This window comes from Saccopteryx leptura, chromosome 5, assembly GCF_036850995.1.
Source record: "Saccopteryx leptura isolate mSacLep1 chromosome 5, mSacLep1_pri_phased_curated, whole genome shotgun sequence".
Taxonomy (NCBI): Eukaryota; Metazoa; Chordata; class Mammalia; order Chiroptera; family Emballonuridae; genus Saccopteryx; species Saccopteryx leptura.
In genome coordinates this window covers 90776368-90800258 of record NC_089507.1, presented here as the reverse complement: position 1 = coordinate 90800258, position 23891 = coordinate 90776368, and the positions used below count along the sequence as shown (strand labels likewise).

The 23891-nt window shown below is 38.9% G+C and overlaps 1 non-coding gene across 1 annotated transcript; it reads left to right on the top strand.

Moving 5' to 3' along the window:
- Positions 1–8133: 8133 nt before the first annotated feature.
- On the top strand, positions 8134–8261 carry LOC136407380 (small nucleolar RNA SNORA42/SNORA80 family). Its single transcript, XR_010751922.1, has one exon. It is a non-coding gene; the product is annotated as a small nucleolar RNA SNORA42/SNORA80 family (small nucleolar RNA).
- The last annotated feature ends 15630 nt before the right edge of the window (positions 8262–23891 follow it).

Genomic DNA, 23891 nt, shown 5'->3' with positions numbered 1-23891 from the left:
TTGAATTTATAAATTGCTTTGGGTAATATAGACATTTTAATGATGTTTATTCTTCCTAACCATGAGCACGGTATATGCCTCCACTTATTCGTATCTTCCCTGATTTCTTTTATCAATGTTTTATAATTTTCCGAGTACAAGTCTTTAATCTTCTTGGTTAGATTTATTCCTAGGTACTTAATTTTTTTGGTTGCAATGGTAAAGGGGATTGATTTTTTTATTTCTCTTTCTGACAGTTCATTATTAGTGTATAAAAATGCCTCTGATTTCTGACTATTGATTTTATATCCTGCCACCTTGCCGAATTCATTTATCAGGTCTAATAGTTTTTTGACTGAGACTTTAGGGTTTTCTATATACAATATTATATCATCTGCAAATAATGACAGTTTTACTTCTTCTTTTCCAATTCGGATGCCTTTTATTTCTTTTTCTTGTCTGATTGCTGTGGCTAGGACTTCCAGAACTATGTTGAATAAGAGTGTTGAAAGGGTGCACTCCTGCCTTGTTCCTGATCTTAAGGGGATTGCTTTTAATTTTTTCCCATTGAGTATGATGTTGGCTGTAGGTTTGTCATAGATGGCCTTTATCATGTTGAGGTATGTTCCCTGTATTCCCACTTTGCTGAGAGTTTTGATCATGAATGGGTGCTGGACTTTATCAAATGCTTTTTCTGCATCTATTGAAATTGTCATGTGGTTTTTCTCCTTTCTTTTGTTTATGTGATGAATCACATTGATTGATTTGTGAATGTTGTACCAGCCTTGCTTCCCAAGAATAAATCCCACTTGATCATGGTGTATGATTTTTTTCCTATATTGCTGGATCCTGTGTGCTAATATTTTGTTGAGGATTTTTGCATCTAAGTTCATCAGGGATATTGGCCTATAATTTTCTTTTTGTGTGTTGTCTTTGCCTGGTTTTGGAATCAGAATTATGCTCACCTCATAAAAGGAGTTTGGAAGTCTTCCTTCCTCTTGAATTTTTTGAAATAGCTTGAGAAGGATAGGAGTTAGTTCTTCTTTGAATATTTGGTAGAATTCACTTGTGAAGCCATGAGGCCCAGGACTTTTCTTTTTGGGGAGTTTTTTGATAGCTGTTTCAATCGCATTTGTTGTAATTGGTCTGTTTAGGTTTTCTGATTCTTCCAGATTGATTTTTGGAAGATTATATGATTCAAGGAATTTGTCCATTTCATCTAGGTTGTCTAGTTTTTTGGCATACAGCTCTTCATAGTATTTTCTTACAATATTTTGTATTTCTGTTGTGTCAGTTGTTATTTCTCCACTCTCGTTTCTAATTTTATTTATTTGAGTCCTGTCTCTTTTTTTCTTGGTGAGTCTGGTTAAAGGTGCATCGATCTTGTTTAACTTTTCAAAGAACCAGCTCCTGGTTTCATTGATCCTCTGTACTGTTTCTTTAGCCTCTATGTCATTTATTTCTGCTCTGATCTTTATTATTTCCTTCCTTCTACTAGCTCTGGGCTTTACTTGCTGTTCTTTTTCTAGTTCTTTTAGATGCACGGTTAAGCTGTTTATTTGAGCTTTTTCTAGCTTCTTGAGGTATGCCTGTAATGCTATAAACTTCCCTCTCAGGACTGCTTTTGCTGTGTCCCATAAATTTTGAGTTGATGTATGCTCATTATCGTTCGTTTCTAGGAATTTTTTAATTTCTTCTTTGATCTCAATGTTAACCCATTCATTATTTAATAACGTGCTATTTAGTTTCCAAGTGTTTGAATGTTTTTCAATTTTTCTATTGTGGTTGATTTCTAGTTTCATGCCATTGTGATCAGAGAAAGTGCTCGATATGATTTCAATCTTCTTAAATTTGTTGAGACCACTTTTGTGCCCTAACATGCGGTCTATTCTAGAGAATGTACAATGAGCACTTGAGAAGAATGTATATTCTGCTTGTTTTACGGTGAAAGGTTCTGAAGATATCTATTAAATCGAGTTGATCTAATATGTCCTTTATGTCTGCTGTTTCTTTGTTAATTTTCTTTCTTGAGGATTTATCTAGTGATGTGAGTGGGGCATTGAAATCCCCTACTATTATAGTATTGCTGTTGATCTCGCCCTTTAAGTCCATCAAAGTCTGCTTTATGTATTTAGGTGCTCCTATATTAGGTGCGTAGATATTTATAATGGTTATATCTTCCTTTTGGACTGCTCCCTTTATCATTATGTAGTGACCTTCTTTATCTCTAACTATGGTCTTTGTTTTAAAGTCCATTTTGTCTGATATAAGTATTGCTACCCCAGCTTTTTTTTCATTTCTATTTGCGTGAAATATTTTTTTTCCATCCTTTTATCTTCAGTCTGTGTGCATCTTTTTTTTTAAGGTGTGTCTCTTGTAGACAGCATATGTATGGGTCCTGTTTTCTTATCCACGCAGCTACCCTATGTCTCTTGATCAGATCATTTAATCCATTAACATTTAAGGTTATTACTGATATGTAATTGTTTATTGCCATTTTTTTTTCTTTAAAACTGGATTCCTCTTTTGCTATATTCTTTTTTTCCTTTGATCTGTTTACAACAGGTCCCTTAGCATTTCTTGCAGCCTTGGTTTGGTTGCAGTGAATTCCTTGAGGTTTTTTTTGTCTGTAAAGCTTTTTATTTCTCCTTCAATTTTAAATGATAGTCTTGCTGGATAAAGTAGTCTTGGTTGTAGGTTCTTGTTCTGCATTACTTTGAATATTCCTTGCCATTCCCTTCTGACCTCAAGTGTTTCTGTTGAGAAGTCAGAAGTCATCCTTATGGGGGCTCCTTTGTAGGTGATAGTCTTTTTTTCTGTAGCAGCTTTTAATATTTTCTTTTTATTATTTAGCATTGGTATTTTAATTATGATGTGTCTTGTTGTTGGTTTCTTTGGGTTTCTCTTTAATGGAGTTCTCTGTGCTTCCTGAACATGTGAAATGTTTTCCTGCCTTAATTGGGGGAAGTTTTCCGCTATAATATGTTTGAACAAAGTCTCTATCCCTTGTTCTTTCTCTTCTTCTTTAGGAACCCCAATGATGTGGATGTTATTTCTCTTCATGTTGTCACAGAGCTCTCTTAGAGTTTCCTCAGACTTTTTGAGTCTCTTTTCTTTTTTCTGCTCTGCTTCCGTGCCTTTATTTATCATGTCCTCTAACTCAGTGATTCGATTCTCTGCTTCATCCATCCTGCTTTTCATTCCTTCCATTGTATTCTTTATTTCAGATATTGTATTTGTCATTTCTGACTGATTCTTTTTTATTATTTCAATGTCCTTTTTTATATTTGTTATCTCTTTATTTTGGTTTTCGTAATGGCCATCTATGGTTGTTCTAATATCTTTGAGCATCCTAACAATCATTATTTTAAACTCTGCATCTTGTAATTTGGTTATATCTGATTCACTTAGGTCCTTTTCTGGGGATTTCTCTTGGTTTATTTGTGTTGTATTTCTCTGCCTCCGCATTTTCTTCACAGGAGTGGCTGTGATCACGTGCTCGGGTGCACAAGCGTTGGTGGCCTTGGGCTTTGCCCCGCCCCCGTGTGTGACGTTATGCTCTGTCCTGAGGGCACTGGCGTGCACCTTTGCTCAGCTGCGGGTCTCTGCCTGTTTTCGGGCTTTCGCCCTGCCCTTACAGGAGGAGCCCACTCGAGGAACAGCTGCTAGCCTTGGCTCTACCGCCGGGCAGGACTGCGTGCCCAAGCTGAGCTCAGTAGTGGAACTCCACCTCTTCTGGCCTTTTGGCTCCACCCTCGTGGGAGGAGCCAGATACCAAGTCAGACCGCAAGCCTGTGTTACACGGGTGGGGCAAGGCTGTGCTCCTCTGCCCTTGCTCAGGGGCTGGTCTCCACCCTTTCTGGGGTTCCCACCCTTCTCCCACAGGCTGGATTACAGGCTGCCGGCAGCTGAGCTTGACCACTTTTGCACACCCCCTTCTCCCCAGCCAGGCAAGATTTAGCTCACACCTGAGCCGAGTGGTGGCCAGCCGGCTTCCGCCCCTGCTAGCAGAACCACGCTTTTGTCTCCCGCTGCCGCCCGCCCTCCGGCGTGCCCTCAGCCGCGTGGGTGGGGGTTTTGCAGCTCGGACCCTAAGATTCGCTACTGTAGACCCAAAAGCTCCCTCCTTCTATGCGACTCTGCTCTGAGTGCCATGGGGGAGCTTGTTTGGCTGCTCTCCTGCTTCCCTTCACTGGTATTGCTGTTTTCGGGGGGGTTATTCACTTCAGCTTTGGGGAGTGACTCGTCCCAGGGGTTAGGGTGGCTATCTCCCAAAATGTTTCTCCCTGTGCCTCCTAGATTACACTCTCTTCCTGTTACTCTGGTCCTCTCCTCTCTCCCCCCCATCCCCTGGAGCCCCGGGTGAGTGGTTGTGAGAGAGGTGTTCTGCGCGGTCCCTTTAAGAAGGATCCTGGTTCTGAGAAATCAGACTCTTTCTCACAAACAGTATCCTGACTTGTTTCCAGCTAAATACTGTCCTTACGCCTCTTCTGGGCTCTGGGGCTGCAGGCTGGGGCTTTGTTCCTGGGGCTCAGGACCCTTTCTCCTCTGCTAAACTCACTTCCTGCCACGCGAGTCTCTCCCTGGTGCTGTTCGCTCTGGGGAGCTGGGCAGCCCTCTCTGCTTTTCCGCATTTCCACTTTTCCTACCAGTCTCAGTGTGGCTTCTTCAGTGTTCCTTGGTTGAAGAGTCCCACATGATAATTTTAATAGATTCAGAAAAAGCATTTGATAAAATCCAGCACCCATTCATGATCAAAACTCTCAGCAAAGTGGGAATACAGGGAACATACCTCAACATGATAAAGGCCATCTATGACAAACCTACAGCCAACATCATACTCAATGGGCAAAAATTAAAAGCAATCCCCATAAAATCAGGAACAAGTCAGCGGTGCCCCCTTTCAACACTCTTATTCAACATAGTTCTGGAAGTCCTAGCCACAGCAATCAGACAAGAAAAAGAAATAAAAGACATCAAAATTGGAAAAGAAGAAGTAAAACTATCATTATTTGCAGATGATGTGATATTATATATAGAAAACCCTAAAGTCGCAGTCAAAAGATCTACTAGACCTGATAAATGAATTCAGCAAGGTGGCAGAATATAAAATTAATATTCAGAAATCAGAGGCGTTTTTATACACTAACAATGAACTGTCAGAAAGAGAAATCAAGGAATCAATCCCCTTTACCATTGCAACCAAAAAAATAAAGTTCCTAGGAATAAATTTTACCAGGGAGATTAAAGACTTGTACTTGGAAAATTATAAAACATTGATAAAAGAAATCAGGGAAGATACAAACAAGTGGAAGCATATACCATGCTCATGGTTAGGAAGAATAAACATCATTAAAATGTCTATATTACCCAAAGCAATTTATAAATTCAATGCAATACCGATTAAAATACCAATGACTTACTTCAAAGATATAGAACACATATTCCAAAAATTTATATGGAACAAAAAAGATCACGAATAGCCTCAGCAATCTTAAAAAGGAAGAATAAAGCGGGAGGTATCACACTTCCGGATATCAAGTTATATTATAAGGCCATTGTACTCAAAACTGCCTGGTACTGGCATAAGGACAGGCATATAGATCAATGGAACAGAACTGAGAACCCAGAAATAAACCCACACTTTTATGGACAACTGATATTTGACAAAGGAGGTAACAGCATACATTGGAGTAAAGACAGCCTCTTCAACAAATGGTTTGGGAAAATTGGACAGCTACCTGCAAAAAAATGAAACTAGACCACCAGCTTACACCATTCACAAAAATAAACTCAAAATGGATAAAACACTTAAATGTAAGCAGTGAAACCATAAACATCTTAGAAGAAAACATAGGCAGTAAACTCTCCGACATCTCTAGGAGCCATATATTTGCTGATTTATCTCCACGGGCAAGTGAAATAAAAAACAGGATAAACAAATGGGACTATATCAAACTAAAAAGCTCTGCACAGCTAAAGACAATAAGAACAGAATAAAAAGACAAACTACACAATGGGAGAATATATTTTACAATGGATCTGATAAAGGGTTAATAACCAAAATTTATAAAGAACTTGTAAAACTTAATACCAGGAAGACAAACAATCCAATCCAAAAATGGGAAAAAGAAATGAATAGACACTTCTCCAAAGGGGACATACAGATGGCCAATAGGCATATGAAAAAAAGCTCAACATCACTAATGATTAGAGAAATGCAAATTAAAGCCACAATGAGATATCACCTCACACCAGTCAGAATGGCGCTCATCAACAAAACAACACAGAATAAGTGCTGGCGAGGATGTGGAGAAAAGGGAAGCTTCATGCACTGCTGGTGGGAATGCAGAGTGGTGTAGCCACTGTGGAAAACAGTATGGAGATTCCTCAAGAAATTAAAAATCGAACTGCCTTTTTTTTTTTTTTTTCCATTTTTCTGAAGCTGGAAACGGGGAGAGACAGTTAGACAGACTCCCGCATGCGCCCGACCGGGATCCACCCGGCACGCCCACCAGGGGGCGATGCTCTGCCCACCAGGGGGCGATGCTCTGCCCATCTTGGGCGTCGCCATATTGCGACCAGAGCCACTCTAGCGCCTGGGGCAGAGGCCACAGAGCCATCCCCAGCGCCCGGGCCATCTTTGCTCCAATGGAGCCTTGGCTGCGGGAGGGGAAGAGAGAGACAGAGAGGAAAGTGCGGCGGAGGGGTGGAGAAGCAAATGGGCGCTTCTCCTGTGTGCCCTGGCCGGGAATCGAACCCGGGTCCTCCGCACGCTAGGCCGACGCTCTACCGCTGAGCCAACCGGCCAGGGCCTCGAACTGCCTTTTGACCCAGCTATACGACTGTTAGGAATATACCCCAAGAACACCATAGCACTGTTTGAAAAGAAGATATTCACCCCCATGTTTATGGCAGTATTGTTCACAATAGCGAAGGTCTGGAAACATCCCAAGTGTCCATCAGTGGACGAGTGGATTAAAAAGCTTTGGTATATATATACTATGGAATACTACTCAGCCATAAGAAATGCTGACATCTTTGATAAGAGTGTGGTGGTTACGGGGGGAGGGAGGAGAGGGAGAGGGAAAGGGGGAGGGGAGGGGCACAAAGAAAACTAGATAGAAGGTGACAGAGGACAATCTGACTTTGGGTGATGGGTATGCAACATAATTGAACGACAAGATAACCTGGACATGTTATCTTTGAATAAGTGTATCCTGATTTATTGATGTCACCCCATTAAAAAAAATAAAATTATTAAAACAAATAAAAAATAAAAAAATAAATGGTGACATCGAATCATTTACAACAACATGGATGGACCTTGATACCATTATACGAGCGAAATAAGTAAATCAGAAAAAACTAATTATTATATGATTCCATACATAGGTGGGACATAAAAATGAGATTCAGAGACATGGACAAGAGTGTGGGGGTTATAGGGTGTGGGGAGGAGAGGGAGGGGCTGGGGGAGGGGAAGGGCACGAAGAAAATCACTTAGAAGGTGAGGGAAGACAATTGGACTTTGGGGGATGGGAATGTAGCATAATCAAATGTCAAAATAACCTAGAGATGTTTTCTCTGAACATATGTACCTTAATTTACCAATGTTACCCCATTAAAATTAATCAAAAAGTAAAAGGTTAATAAAATATTAAACAATACCTGACAAAAAACAATTTCCATATTGCTTCTTTTTTAAAAAAAATTCAGCTTAGACAGCAAGGTGAGAGGGAAAGAGAAAGAGAGAGAAGGGGGCGGGGAGTAGGAAGAATCAACTCCCATATGTGCCTTGACCAGGCAAAACTGGGGTTTAGAACTGGCAACCTCAGCGTTCCAGGTCAATGCTTTATCCACTGTGCCACCACACGTCAAGTTATATTGCTTCTTGATTGACATCCTCACTTGCAATTTTTTTCACCTATGGACAAAATGAACATTACTACAGTTGCTTAGAATACGTTATTGCGCAGATGAACAGTAAAAAAGAGTAAGGATTCTAAATTTGTGATTTCCACATTGGGTGGCTGCCCAGGAGTCTACCTTAGAGAGAACTCTGATTATAAATGTGATTTTAATAACTGGTTCACCAAACAGGAAAAAATTAGGTATTGGTTCTATTGAACTGGTGCGAACTGGCTGAATCCCATCGCTGGATTTATGGCAGGCCTGCCCCTGGGTATCTCATAGTGCCCCATACCAGAGCCAACTATGGGCTTGAACAACTGCCTGGCCTCTGCCTGGAGGCTGCAGGCACTAAAGTGGGTTACACAGTAAAAAAAAGTAAATAAAAATTAAAAAAATAAACAGCATTGAGTTTTCCAACTATAAAATAGAACATAACCTTAATAAAATAGGAAAAAATCAGATAAGCAGAATTCTTTAGACCAGGAGCTGGCAAACTGTGACCTGGCTTGCTGCCTGTTTCTGTAAGTAAGTTGTATTGGAACACAGCCACACACATCTGTCCACGTGGTGTCTGCGACTGCTTTTGTGTTCCCAACAGCAGAGCTGAGTTGTTGAGACAGACCCTATGGCCTGAGAAGCTGAAAATATTTACTATCTGCCCCTTTAGAGGAACAGTGTGCTGACTCTTGCTTGGGATCAGTGATTTTCAACCTTTTTCATCTCATGACATACATAAACTAATAATTAAATTCTGTGGCATACCAAAAAAATATATTTTGCCAATCTGACAAAAATTAGGTATAATTTTGATTTATTCACACTGGATAGCTATTGTTGGCTGTTGTTATTTTTTATTTGACAATTTAAGTAAAAAGAGGTCAGTGCCCTTGACTAAATAGGTATTGCATGTTTTAAAACTTCTTGCAGAAGACATGGCAACAGCCAAAGTGCCCCTCGATAGAGGATTGGATAAAGAAGAAGTGGTACATATTGTATATACTATGGAATACTACTCAGCCATAAGAAATGACTACATAGGGTCATTTATGATGACATGGATGGATCTTCAGAAAAAGCTAAAAACTATGATTTCACACATAGTTGGGATGCAAAGCTGAGACTCATGACATAGATAAGAGTCCAGTGGTTACCAGGGGAGGGGGATGGGGGGAAAGGGCTGGGGGAAGGGAAGGGTGTAAGGAAGGACAAATACAAGGTGACAGAAAATAATTTGGCTTTAGGTGATGGATATAAAACATAATTGACTATTCAAATGATGGAGTGGTAGTTGTCTGAAACCTATGTACACTTATTGATCAGTGTCATCCTGTTAAAATTAATTTTCTAAATAAAAAAATAAATTCCTGCAGCACATTGGTTGAAAATTGCTGCTCTAGACTGACACTGGTTTCCTTAGTATGGAGTTTCTACATCAGAGTTACTTCTAGAAAGAGGTGACAGGATTCGGGAATGGAGAAATACACAAAATATATTTTTTAAAATTTAATTTTTGTAATGGGGTGACATCAATAAATCAGGGTACATATATTCAAAGAAAACATGTCCAGGTTATCTTGTCATTCAATTATGTTGCATACCCATCACCCAAAGACAGATTGTCCTCTGTCACCTTCTATCTAGTTTTCTTTGTGCCCCTCCCCCTCCCCCTTCCCCTCTCCCTCTCCCCCCACCTCCTGTAAGCACCACACTCTTATCAATGTCTCTTAGTCTCGCTTTTATATCCCACCTACGTATGGAATAATGCAGTTCCTGTTTTTTTCTGATTTACTTATTTCACTTTGTATAATGTTATCAAGATCCCACCATTTTGCTGTAAATGATCCGATGTCATCATTTCCTATGGCTGAGTAGTATTCCATAGTGTATATGTGCCACATCTTCTTTATCCAGTCATCTATTGACGGGCTTTTTGGTTGTTTCCATGTCCTGGCCACTGTGAACAGTGCTGCAATGAACATGGGGCTGCATGTGTCTTTACGTATCAATGTTTCTGAGTTTTGGGGGTATATACCCAGTAGAGGGATTGCTGGGTCATAAGGTAGTTCTATTTTCAGTTTTTTGAGGAACCACCATACTTTCTTCCATAATGGTTGTACTACTTTACATTCCCACCAATAGTGTATGAGGGTTCCTTTTTCTCCACAGCCTCTCCAATATTTGCTATTACCTGTCTTATAATAATAGCTAATCTAACAGGTGTGAGGTGATATCTCATTGCAGTTTTGATTTGCATTTCTCTAATAACTAAAGAAGATGAGCATCTTTTCATATATCTGTTGGCCATTTGTATTTCTTCCTGGGAGAAGTGTCTGTTCATGTCCTCTTCCCATTTTTTTTATTGGATTGTTTGGTTGTTTGTTGTTGAGTTTTATGATTTCTTTGTATATTTTGGATATTAGGCCCTTATCTGAGCTGTTGTTTGAAAATATCATCTCCCATTTAGTTGGCTGTCTATTTTGTTATCAGTTTTTCTTGCTGAGCAAAAACTTCTTAGTCTGATGTAGTCCCATTCATTTATCTTTGCCTTCACTTCCCTTGTCTTTGGAGTCAAATTCATAAAATGCTCTTTAAAACCCAGGTCCATGAGTTTAGTACCTATGTCTTCTTCTATGTACTTTATTGTTTCAGGTCTTATGTTTAGATCTTTGATTCATTTTGAGTTAATTTTAGTAGAAGGGGACAAACTGTAGTCCAGTTTCATTCTTTTGCATGTGGCTTTCCAGTTTTCCCAGCACCATTTGTTGAAGAGGCTTTCTTTTCTCCATTGTGTGTTGTTGCCCCCTTTATCTAAAATTATTTGACTATATATATGTGGTTTTATTTCTGGGCTTTCTATTCTGTTCCATTGGTCTGAGTGTCTATTTTTCTGCCAATACCATGCTGTTTTGATTGTCGTGGCCCTATAATATAGTTTGAAGTCAGGTATTGTAATGCTCTCAGCTTCATTCTTTTTCTTTAGGATTGCTTTGGCTAATTGGGGTTTTTTATAGTTCTATATAAATCTGATGATTTTTTGCTCCATTTCTTTAAAAAATGTCATTGAATTTTGATGGGAATTGCATTAAATTTGTATATTGCTTTGAGTAATATGGCCATCTTGATTATATTTATTCTTCCTAACCAAGAACAAGGAATATTCTTCCATCTCATTATATCTTTTTTGATTTCCCTTAACAATGGTTTATAGTTTTAATTATATAAGTCCTTTACATTCTTTGTTATGTTTATTCCTAGGTATTTTATTTTTTTTGTTGCAATCGTGAAGGGGATTATTATTTTGAGTTCGTTCTCAAATGTTTCATTGTTGGCATATAGAAAGGCTATTGACTTCTGTATGTTAATTTTGTATCCTGAGACCTTACTGTATTGGCTTATTGTTTCTAGTAGACTTTTTGTGGATTCTTTGGGGTTTTCGATGTATAGGATCATATCATCTGCAAAAAGTGATACCTTTACTTCTTCTTTTCCAATATGGATGCCTTTTATTTCTTTGTCTTGTCTGATTTCTCTGGCTAGAACCTCTAGTACCACATTAAATAAGAGTGGAGAGAGTGGACAACCCTGTCTTGTTCCTGATTTAAGGGGGAAAGCCTTCAGTTTTGTGCCATTTAATATAATGTTAGCTGATGGCTTATCATATATGGCCTTTATCATGTTGAGATATTTTCCTTCTATACCCATTTTGTTGAGTCTTAAACATAAAATTGTGTTGTATTTTATTGAAAGCCTTTTCTGTGTCTATTGATAAGATCATGTGGTTTTTGTTTTTTGTTTTGTTGATATGGTGTATTACGTTAACCATTTTACGTATGTTGAACCATCCTTGAGATTCTGGGATGAATCCCACTTGATCATGATGTATTATTTTTTATAATATGTTGTTGTATTTGATTTGCTAGTATTTTGTTTAGTATTTTAGCATCTGTATTCATTAGAGATATTGGTCTGTAGTTTTCTTTTTTTGTGCTGTCCTTGCCCAGTTTCAGTAGGAGGGTTATGTTGGCCTCATAAAATGTGTTTGGAAGTATTGCTTCTTCTTCAATTTTTTTGAAGACTGAGTAGAATAGGAACCAAGTCTTCTTTGAATGTTTGATAGAATTCACTAGTATAACCGTCTGGGCCTGGACTTTTATTTTTGGGGAAGTTTTTAATAGTTTTTTTCTATTTCTTCCCTACTAATTGGTCTGTTTAGGCTTTCTGCTTCTTCTGGACTCAGTCTAGGAAGCTTATATTGTTCTAGGAATTTATCCATTTCTTCTAGATTGTTAAATTTAGTGGCATAAAGTTTTTCATAGTATTCTCCAATAATTCTTTGTATATCTATGATATCCGTGGTAATTTCTCCTCTTTCATTTTGGATTTTGTTTATATGAGTTCTTTCCCTTTTTTCCTTGGTAAGTCTTGTTAAGGGTTTGTCAATTTTTTTGATCTTTTCAAAGAACCAGCTCCTTGTTCTATTAATTTTTTCTATAGTTTTTCTGTTCTCTATTTCATTTATTTCTGCTCTGATTTTTATTATCTCCTTTCTTTGGCTGGTTTTGGGTTACCTTTGTTCTTCTTTTTCTAGTTCCTTAATGTGTGAAGTTAAGTGGTTAACTTGGACTCTCTCTTGTTTGTTCATATATGCCTGAAGTGATATGAACTTCCCTCTTATCACTGCTTTTGCTGCATCCCATAGATTCTGATATGTTGTATTGTCATTTTCATTTGTCTGTATATATCTTTTGATCTCTGCACTTATTTCTTGTTTGACTCATTCATTTTTTTAAAAGTATGTTGTTTAGTTTCCACATTTTTGTGGGTTTTTTTTCCTCTTTTTCAGTTGAATTCTAGTCTCAAGGCTTTATGATCAGAAAATATGCTTGGTAAAACTTCAATTTTTCTGAATTTGCTGATGTGATTTTTGTGGCCCAACATATGGTCAATTCTTGAGAATGATCCATGTACACTGGAGAAAAATGTATACTCTGTCACTTTGGGATGAAATGTCCTGTAGATGTCTATCATATCCAGGTGCTCTAGTGTTTTGTTTAAGGCCAATATATCTTTATTGATTCTCTGTTTGGTTGACCAATCTAGAGCCATCAGTGGTGTATTGAGGTCTCCAAGTATGATTGTATTTTTGTCAGTTTTTGTTTTAAGGTCAATAAGTAGCTGTCTTATATATTTTGTTGCTCCTTTGTTTGGTGCATATATATTAAAGATTGGTATGTTTTCTTGATTCAGTTTCCCCTTAGCCATTATGAAATGGCCATTTTTGTCTCTAAGTACTTTTCCTGTCTTGTAGTCAGCATTATCAGATATGAGTCAGATATGAGTATTGCTATGCCTGCTTTTTTTTTTGGATGTTATTTGCTTGGAGTATTGTTTTCCAGCTTTTCACTTTGAATTTGTTTTTATCCTTGTTGCTTAGATGAGTTTCTTGTAGGCAGCATACAGTTGGATTTTCTTTTTTAATCCATTCTGCTACTCTGTGCCTTTTTATTGGTGAATTTAATCCATTTACATTTAGTGTAACTATTGACACTTGTGGATTCCCTATTGCCATTTTATACATTGCTTTCTGTCAGTTTTGTGTCTTGTTTGATTCTTTTGTTTTGTTTTGTTTTTTTATCCTTTGTTTTTTTTTGTTGTATTCCATACTTCTTTCTTCTTTGTTATCTTTTTTAAATCATGTGCTTCTGTGGTGGTTTTTCAAGGGTGGTTACCATTAAGTAATGAAAAGGGTTCCCACCCTGTTCATTGTCATGCACTATTTTGTGAGTACTTCTGTACTCCAACGTCCTTTGCTACTGTTAATTTCTATTCTCTCCCCCTTTTTTTTGATTGTTTTTGTTGTCACAGTTTAAATTTGGTTTTATTGTTTTCTTATTGGAGCTTTTACTTGTGGTTTTATTTTGTTTTGTTCTTTGTATCTGGTTGGATAACCCCTTTTAGTAATTCTTGGATTGGGGGTTTTCTGATGATAAATTCCCTCATCTTTTCTGTATCTGTGAATATTTTTATTTCTCCTTTGTATTTGAAGGATAGTTTTGATGGTTATAGTATTTTTGGCTGGAATTTCCTCTCTTTCAGGACTTTTAATATTGGGGTCCACTCTCTCCTAGCTTGTAGAGTTTCTGTTGAGAAATCTGATCATAATCTAATGGTCCTTCCTTTATATGTTATATTCTTCTTTTCCCTGGCTGCCTTGAGAATTTTTTCTTTGTTGTTGGTTTGTGCCAATTTCATTAGGATGTAGTAGGTTTGTTGGGGTTAAGAAAACTCGGAGTTCTGTTTGCTTCTTGAATTTGAGGCTTTAATTCTTTGCACAGGCTTGGGAAGTTCTTATCTATTATTTGTTTGAATATGTTCTCCATTCCATTTTCTCTCTCTTCTCCCTCTGATATACCTATTATCCTTATGTTATTCTTTTTGATGGAGTCAGATAATTCTATAGGGCCATCTCATTTTTTAAAATTTTTGAGTCTCTTTCTTCTTCTCTCTGTTGTGCCTCAAGTTGCTTGTCTTCTATTTCACTAATCCTCTCTTCTATCTAGCCTGTTCTATTAGCTAAGCTTGTTACCTCGTTTTTCATTTCGTGAATTGAGTTTTTCATCTCTGTTTGATTTGTTTTTATAGTTTCAATTTCCTTGGAAATATATTCTTTGTGTTCATTGAGTTGTTTTCTGAGCTCCCTAAATTGCTTTTCTGTGTTTTCTTGTATATCTCGGAGGATTTTTAGGATTTCTATCTTGAATTCTCTGTCATTTAGCTCCAAGGTTTCCAATATATTAAATTTTTTCTCCATAGATTTTTCCTCATCTAGCTGTGTTACCTCTCTTTCTTTTGTATCCATGATATTCGATTTTATCTTCCTTATTGGCATTTGAGGGTGGTTTTGTTGATAGTATTAATGAGATTTAATAAAGAATAAAAAGTTAAAAAAATAAAAATAAAAAATAGAAAATAGTTTTTTTTAATAAATTAAAAATTAATAAAAAAGAAAAAGAAAATTATTCCCCCCCCCTCCTTTTTTCCTCTCCTCTCCTCTCCCCTCTTTCTTGAGAAAATCTTGTGGTGAACTGTGAATTATATTGTACTAAATAGAACAAACAATGCCTGTAGTGGAGGGCCTGAGTTGGGGAGAAGTAATAAAGGGGCAAAAGAAGGGGGTGTGGACCCACAAAATGCAAATAAGGAAAAAATTTGGGTCAAGAATAAAATGATTTGCTTTTAGGTGTTGGTTGACTAAGAGATATGATGAGAGGAATAAGAGGGAAACAGGAAAATGGGGAGAAAAAAATTTAAAAATTACTATTGTATTTAGTGGAACAAGAACTAGATAAAATTGAGATCCAGGGTTGGGAGCACTGCTAGTGAGTTTAAAAAGTGAAGTAAACCCCCCCCCCCCCCAAATGCCACAAACATAAGTTTGAGTCTCAGATAAGATAATTTGTTTGTTATTGAGGATTGAATGAGAGGAGACGTAAAGGAGAAAGGAAGAAACTAATATAGAGGGAGAAAAGAAAGAGAGAGAGAAAAAAAGAGGGAACCACTAAAAGAAGAAAAAAGAAAAAAAGGAGAGAGAGAGAGAGTTAAGTTTGGAGTGCAACCCTCATAGAGAGAAAGGAAGAGGAAAGAAAAGATAATGGGAGATGTAACACTTATAGGTAGTGTAGTTCAAGGAGAGGAGAGAGTAAGACCAGCAGAGAATTAAACGAACAAATTGGAAGAGGAAAAAGAAAAAAAAAAATCAAGAATGAAGATAAGAGAAACAAACAAATATAATAAAATGGGATAGGTTATAAAGTCTGTGGATTATTCTTGATTTTGAGAGGTTATCTTCTTGCTTTTTCTTTTCTCTCCCTCTTCCTGGTCAGTAACTCTGTACCCCGGGTTCTGCCCCTGTGGCATGCTCAGGTAGAGGTTTGCAGTTGTCTCTATGGCAATGTCATGTATTGGGCTTCAGTCTCGTTGGCAGTCGAGGCTCATTAGCATTTGTAGGCTCTGACAGTGAGAAAGTCCGTGTTCCCGGAGCCTCTGTCCTAGTCTTTCCTTCCTCAATTAGTAGCCTGATAATCCAGCTATGGGGTTGCTGCTGCCTCTGCCTGGATAGTAAGAGGCTCAAAGAGCTGGTCACTCCCCACTCTATTCCCACTCAGCACAGGGCTCTGGGTAAGGCTCAGTCAGTCAGAGCTGCTAGCATAATCAGGCAGGGCTTTCCGCCCACTCAAAGACCTCTGGCTCTGCCACTCTGTCCGGTAACACGGGCGGTGCCCACTCCTGGGGCACTTGGAGGAAACTCTCACTCACTATCTGTGTGCAGACCAGGATATCTGGCCGGAAGTCTCACACTCTGAGTGAAACCCCTGCTCACACGGAAAAGTTCCAGCGTTGGAATTGGCTCTCGCTCCCTCCCCGTGCACGGCTTTTTCAGGGCACCGGGTGGCCTGGAGATTCCGCTTTTGGCCCACACAAAGGCCCCTGACTCTGCCTCTCTGTGGGATAACACGGGCGCCCACTCCCGAGGCGCTTGGAGGAATCTCTTGCCCACTCTCCGTGCGTGCCGACCAGGATATCAGGCTGGCATGGCAGTCTCACACTCCGAGTGAAACCCACGCCCGCACGGAAAAGATTCAGTGTTGGAATTAGCTCTCGCTCCCTCCCCGTGCACAGCTTTTCCAGAGCGCTGGGGAGGTCCCGAGATTCTGCTTTTCAGCCCACACAAAGGCCTCTGACTCTGCCTCTCTGTGGGGTAACACGGGTGCCCACTCCCGGGGCGCTCGGAGGAATCTCTTGCCCACTATCTGTGTGTGCCGACCAGGAGATCGGGAAAATGGCTGCCCCACTTGTCTTTCTTTATCTGGGTTTGGCGCGAGTGGTAGCTTGTATTGCCTGGGTTGCCACAGGCACAGTTTTTCCTTGGCTTGGATCTCCGTGCCACAGCCTGGTTCGGCTGTTTGTGCCGCGGCCTGGATCTATTCACCCCCTTTGCCTACCTTAGCTCCTATACTCTCAGTTCCCAGTGAAATAGCCCTATTTAGGTTAGTGAGGAATGCAGAGCATTTCTTACTCCCTATTTCCTTTGGGGTTTAATTATATATTTAACCAATTTTTCGCTCCACCATACCTTCAGGTGTATTGCGGAACATCTGGAGGCTCCAAGGATAGATTTTTCTGTTTCTGGTTGAAGATCTTGTTGAGTTTTTGGGGAGATTTATTGGTATCGCTTCCTACTGCGCCATTACTCTGACGTCATCCACCCCGGCGTGAAATACACAAAATATTTCATCTGCATTATCTCACCCTTTTGTTCCCTTCTCTGACTTGTAGGGTAGGGGGAGGATAAGGGGAGATGGCAAAAGAGAAGATATCCAGAAATTTTACTGAATTTATCCCCTTGAAGTCAAAGCTTAGGGTGGCACATACTCAATTGCCTCCGATTAAGTGAGTGAGATTGGATGTCTCAGTGATTCAATTAAGTGTCAGCCATCCATTCTGACTAGAATTTGGGCTATGTTGACTGAACAGTTTACCAAGTAGATCAGTTTTTAGCATCATGTTGATTCAGCAACATTTCTTCTCGTAATGGGAAGTAAAAATCTGTGAATATAAATAATTAGATTTTTAATTTTAATTATCCAGAGATATAATGCAGAGAATAAAAATAAATATGAATTTTAATAAGCAATAATTCCCATAGTAGGTTTTTCATGTCTACATTTAAATTAGTGTCCAATAAATTACAGCGTCACTAAGGTTGGTGACTGGAATGTCAAATTCATCAGTAGAAACACCAAATGTGTAGTGCTGACAGATCATCATGCATGTAGTCAGGGTACATTAGCTAAAGTTCCTTTGAGAATATTTACCTTTACATTTCCTGACTTTCATCTTTAATTTGTAATCTGTGCATTGTATTAAACATTTTCCCTTTTGCCTACTTACCTTTAAAAAGAATGAGAACAAAAAAATTTTAATTTCCCAAACTCGAAGGGCTATTACCATATACTACAAAATAGCTGCATCGAGGAATAAGATTTTTATGATATTTAATCTTTGGAATAATAAGGAGAGGATTTGGTTCCTTTTTTTCATATTGCTAATGGATTCAGAATATTATGCTCCAAATTTGCATAAAATTATTTCTTTTACTGCCACAAATAAACAAAAGAGCAAAGAACCTCAGTAAAGAAAAGAAAATACAGTGATGCCTCAGTTTTCGTTGATAACACTGGGGAACAAAATTTTTGTTGCATCCACAAAAACACTTGTTCTTACCTAATTCGAGTGTACTGATCTCAAATCTGACATTATATTTTCTCTATAAGCTACAGTTTTTTTGCAACTCAAAATTTTGGGTTTTCATCTTATTGTAAAATTTTCAACATTTAATTTAACATAATGAAGTAGAATGTCTTCTTGGGCATCACCTTTGTGAAAATATAATTTATATAATGCAGTAAATACACTAATACACTAAAAGATATTACATCAGAATTTGTCTATAATTTCAAAATAGAACATATTAAAACACTTATTTTAATCATAAAATTTGCGTAAAACTTCCTTAAATTCTATTCAGGCAAAAATTTGCGTTTTTAGCTCTTGCATTTGTGTACTTGTTGAGGACAAACTTGTTTAATGCTCCAGCAGTAGTCTGCTCATCACTAACAGCTCCAAGATTTTCAGGAAACTAATCAAGGTGACTGTTCAGGAAGTGAATCTTAACGCTTATGTTACATCAAATGTCACAGAAAGCCAACAGCATCCTTTGAAGCAGAAGTTCATAGTTTTCTGCTTTTTTGTTGCCAAGGAAGTTCTTTGTAACTGCCACAAAAGACTGCCATGCTGCTTTTCCTCCTTATTCATCTTCCTGGCAAATTCATCATCACGTATGAGGGTTCGAATTTGAGGTCCATAGAATACACCTGCGTTTATCATCTCAAAAGACAAGGCAGGAAAAGCAGAAATAATATGTTGAAAGCATTCACTTTCTCTATTCAAAGCCTGAACAAACTCCTTCATTATGCCAAGTTTGATGTGAAGTGGGAGGAAAATGATCCTGTCTTGATTAACTACAGGTTCATTCACAATATTTTGCATCCCTACATCCAGAGCTTCATGTTTCGGCCACTCCTTCTGTGTCCAGTGTTTCTCCCAAGCTCAGCTGTCCCACAAACACAGAAAGCAAGGGTACTTCGTGAAACCTCTCTGTTGTCCTAGTAGGAAATTTACCATTTTAAGATCCACACAAATGATCCAGTTATGCTCCTCATACTTCAGAAGGTTGAGGACAATTTTTATGTCATTCTTACTAAGTCATTCAATTTGGGTTGGCTAAACTGCTGAGGGGTTAATGACTACTTGGCATCAGAAGAAGACCCTTCAGATTCTACAACCATTTATTGCCTCATGCGTCTTCTCAAAATACACTTGATCACCATGCTCACTTTCTTTGTCCTTAGAAGAAATAAAACCATTGAAAACTGGAACCAGGAGTGTCTCAGAGTGTGGGATAGGTCGTACTGCTGAAGGAATATTAGGATATGTGATCATATGCCATTTTTTCTTGCCAATGCCCTTTGTATGGATCAGACAGAAATAACAGTCACTGCTGTGGTCCTTAGGTTTCATGTCAAACCATGGGAATACCAAAAGACATTTCTTTGCATTTTCCTTTTGTCCAGTCACGAAGCATTTCCTCACAATTATGACACACAATATGAGGAGCCCAATTCTTGTCTTGATCGCCAAGGGGAACTTGAAAATAGGCAATATGCACGTATCCCAAATGATGAAATATTGCGCCTTTGACATTAAAGTGTTTAACAGCCACATATATAACAGAAGGTGTCAGGACTATTCTTATATATATTTACGCATACTCGAAGAAGCCATGATTCAATCTTAAAACAAAATAAGAGGGTGTTTTAATCAGAGAATAATTTTTTACATTTAAAAACAACTACAATTATGTAAAAGTGATGTTTATAAAAACATTAATTGCCTTGTGGTTATGTTCAATCCAAGAGTCATTGCCCTTTAACTCCAATTGAAAAACCAATGCATGCCATTAACCATAACAAAAAAATTAAAATTGCATAAAAACTAGAGCATGCACAGAAAAACAGATTTGGAATCAGCAATGCAGAAATATATAGAAACAGTTCTAAAACCTCATGCAACAGAAAATTAAAAAAAAAAAGTTCCCTAGTGAATCAGTCTGAAAACAATCGGTGAAATCCAAAACCGATGAAAACTGAGGCAATTATTTCCATATGAATCAATGTAAATCCAATTAATTTTTTAGACAGTCCAAAATACATACCCAAAACATATTTTATAGAGAATAAATGTAGTGTTTAATACTAAAAACAATAAGAAATTAATATAAAATGAATCTAAAAGACTAATGCAAAGAATAAATGAACATTTAACATGGCATTTTCCTTCCTGAAGACTCTTCTTGGCATATGGAAGAATGTGAGGAGGGAAGAGAAAAGTGCAGATATTATTGTTTGGGAGGGAAATCACCCTCCATAGGACCTTAGGATTCAAGGCACTATCTGAGGTCACTTCCCTTCTTGGTCTTTTGGCACTAGAACCAGCATCAGAGTCAGTGGACCCATGTCGCAAAAAAAAGCGTCCAAAGAGGTTTGTTTCTGCCGCCTCTTTAAGATTTGCTTAAAATGGGGCAAGAAATTATCATTAAACAAGTTGCAGACACGGCCTGCAACAGCTTTGTCTGGGTGATTTTTCTCCACAAACCCCTGTACCTTACTCCACACGGAGAAGATGTCCTTAATCTCTGAAGAAGGCACATTCTCCCTGTATCTTCCTCCTCATCTGGAGCAACTTCTTCATCTGCCGTCTGCTGCACTTCTGGGTAAAGGTCTTGCAGCTCTTCAGTGGTGAGTTCTTCACTGTGGTCATCCACCAGCTTTTCCACATCCTCACCCCTCACCTCCAAACCCATGCACTTCCCCAAGTCAACAGTGGACTGCACCACTTGTGTAGGGTCATCAGGGGAAGGCTCAACCCCTTCAAAATCTCACGCACACACTCTGGCCATAATTTCTTCCAGGCAGAGTTCATCGTCCTGCATGTCACTCCCTGCCAAGCCTTATCTATGAGACTAATGCAGTTGAGAATGTTGAAATGTTTTTTCCAGAACTCTCTTAAGGACCATTCTGTATCTGATGTCACCTCAGCACCTTTGAAACATTGCTTTTGTGTATAGTTTCTTGAAATTTGAGATGACATTCTGGTCCAGGGGCTGGATGAGTGGTGTGGTATTAGGGGGCAAGAACTTCATTGTGATAAAACTGACACCTGCAACAAGGTGTCTTCCAAACCTGGAGGATGTGCAGGAGCATGGTCCATTACCAGGAGGCACTTAAGGGGCCACTGATTATCCTGGAGGTATTTTTTCACACTTGGGCCAAACACTTCATTCATCCACTCAATGAAAATTGGCCTTGTGACCCATGCTTTCTTGTTTGTCCTCCACATCACACACAATTTACTTTTAATCCCATTGTTTCTGCTAACCACTCTAGGAGTTTCTAAGTGGTATACCAGTAAGGGCTTCACTTTACAATCACCACTAGCATTACCACACAACAAATGAGTTAGCCTATCTTTCATAGGCTTATGTCCTGGCAGTGCCTTTTCCTCCTGTGTAGTAAACATCCTCTTTGGCATTTTCTTCCAGAAGAGACCAGTTTCATCATAGTTGAAGACCTGTTTGGGAATGAATCCTTCAACTTCTATGTAATCTTTGAATTTGGACACAAATTTTTCAGTCCCAGACTAGTTCGAACCCGCACCTTCACCGTGCCTAGTAACACTGTGCATGCCAGTGCACCTCTTGAATTTTTTGAACCAGCCTCTGTTTACCTTAAAATCAGTAAGTACACTAGCACTCGTCCCAGGCATTTTCTTAATGAGATTGGCATACAACAGTCTGGCCTTTTCACATATGACAGCCTCCAAAACAGAATTGCCATCTAACTGTTTTTGATTGATCCAAATTAATAATTAACTGTTTGACATCTTCAATTGCTTGTGATCTCTGTTTTGTCAGCACATTCATGCCTTTCGCTACATTAGCCTCCTTTATTGCTTCTTTTTTTTGCCACAATGTAACTTGTGGATGGTGACTTTCCATACATTCAGCCAATTTCAGCAATCTTGAAGTTGCTTTGTATTTTTCAATGATGTCCTTCTTCAACTCAATTGTGTTCCTGGCCTTCTTCTTAGAAGGGCTGCTGGCTCTGGAAACTTTCTTTGGTCCCATGATGGAGCAAAAAGGAAAGGGTTAACTTATTAGCAAGGGAAACACTTAACAGGGACAATGAGATTTGAACACATGTGATTTTATCTTACATGTGTTATATACTTTTTTTTTTTTTGTATTTTTCTGAAGCTGGAAACAGGCAGTCAGACAGACTCCAGCATGCGCCCGACCGGGATCCACCCGGCATGCCCACCAGGGGGCAATGCTCTGCCCACCTGGGGCATCCCTCTGTTGCGACCAGAGCCACTCTAGCGCCTGGGGCAGAGGCCATGGAGCCATCCCCAGCGCCCAGGTCATCTTTTGCTCCAGTGGAGCCTTGGCTGCAGGAGGGGAAGAGAGAGACAGAAAGGAAGGCGAGGGGGAGGGGTGGAGAAGCAGATGGGCGCCCCTCCTGTGTGCCTTGGCCGGGAGTCGAACACGGGACTTCCGCACGCCAGGCCGATGCTCTACCACTGAGCCAACCGGCCAGGACGCAAAATAAACATTACACCGAACACTGTATATGCAGTAATCACTTACATGTAATTGTAGTATTAGCACTTGTAATCAATAATAAAACATTGGAAAGCAATGGAATTGTTTGGCTAGATGCACAGGTTGATGCTCATATAACGAGAAACAACACCACACTGAGCAGGAGAACGTGTGGATAGCCCTTTGTTTTCGCAAAATTTGCAGTGAGGTCAAATGGGCACGCTGACGAAATCTGAGGCAACCAATGAAAACCGAGACACATTTTTTGAGGAAAAAAATCGACAAAAACCAAAGCTTACGATAACCAAAGTCAACAAAAACTGAGGCATTACTGTATATAGCTAAGAGACAAACTTGAGAACTCAGTTTTGAGTGATTAAAATTACATTACATGGAAACTTTAAAAAGGCAATCTTTATAGAAAAGGGCCTGGAATGATGACTTCCACTGTGATGACTCGGAAAGAGAACAGAGGTAATGTGGTAAAAGCAAAGAGCTCTGCTTCCTCAGCAGTTGGAGGTATTAGGTTAAACGAGAATTTAAAAATATATGACACTCTTGTTCCAGAACTTTTCATGTAGCAGATATTCAGGATATGTTTGCTGCCTTCCTTTCTGAGGTCGCACTGTGAGTGTCTGGTCTTCTTCCCACCTTCTCTATAGACAGGATCTAGACGTGCTGCAGCTGGCAGTGTGTCAGTCTTTAGGGCTGGGTCATGAAGCTCTTAGACTGACCCTGACAGTCTGTTCCTAGCTTTCCCAGCCTCCATCATCGCTATCATTGGCCATTAGACCAATTCGGGCCAAGGAGACTAAGAGGAATTTTGTCGGGGTGGAGGCTTTGCTTTCCTCATAAAAGAGACATAGCTAGCCACATGACAGGTCCTTTTTGTTTTTGTTTTTGTCTGGTAGGCAGACTTAAGAATGCTTCTTTGACATACAATGAATGGTATTTAGCAATTCATTTTTAGTTTAGTTTTTTTAAAAAAAAAAAATCTAAAAAATGTTTTACAAACTGTGATTTTTAGCCATCTGTATTACAATCACCTGGGTTGCTACCTCTGGGTTGAAGCCAGGAATATGCATTTTAACTTTGCGTTTGCATGCCATTCTTATGTATCCTGAAGTTTGATATCTGGTGCCAACACAGCTGAGATGGATAGTTCTTTTGAATAGTTTTCTTTAAAAGTTATAATATATTTTAATTTAGATATGAATTC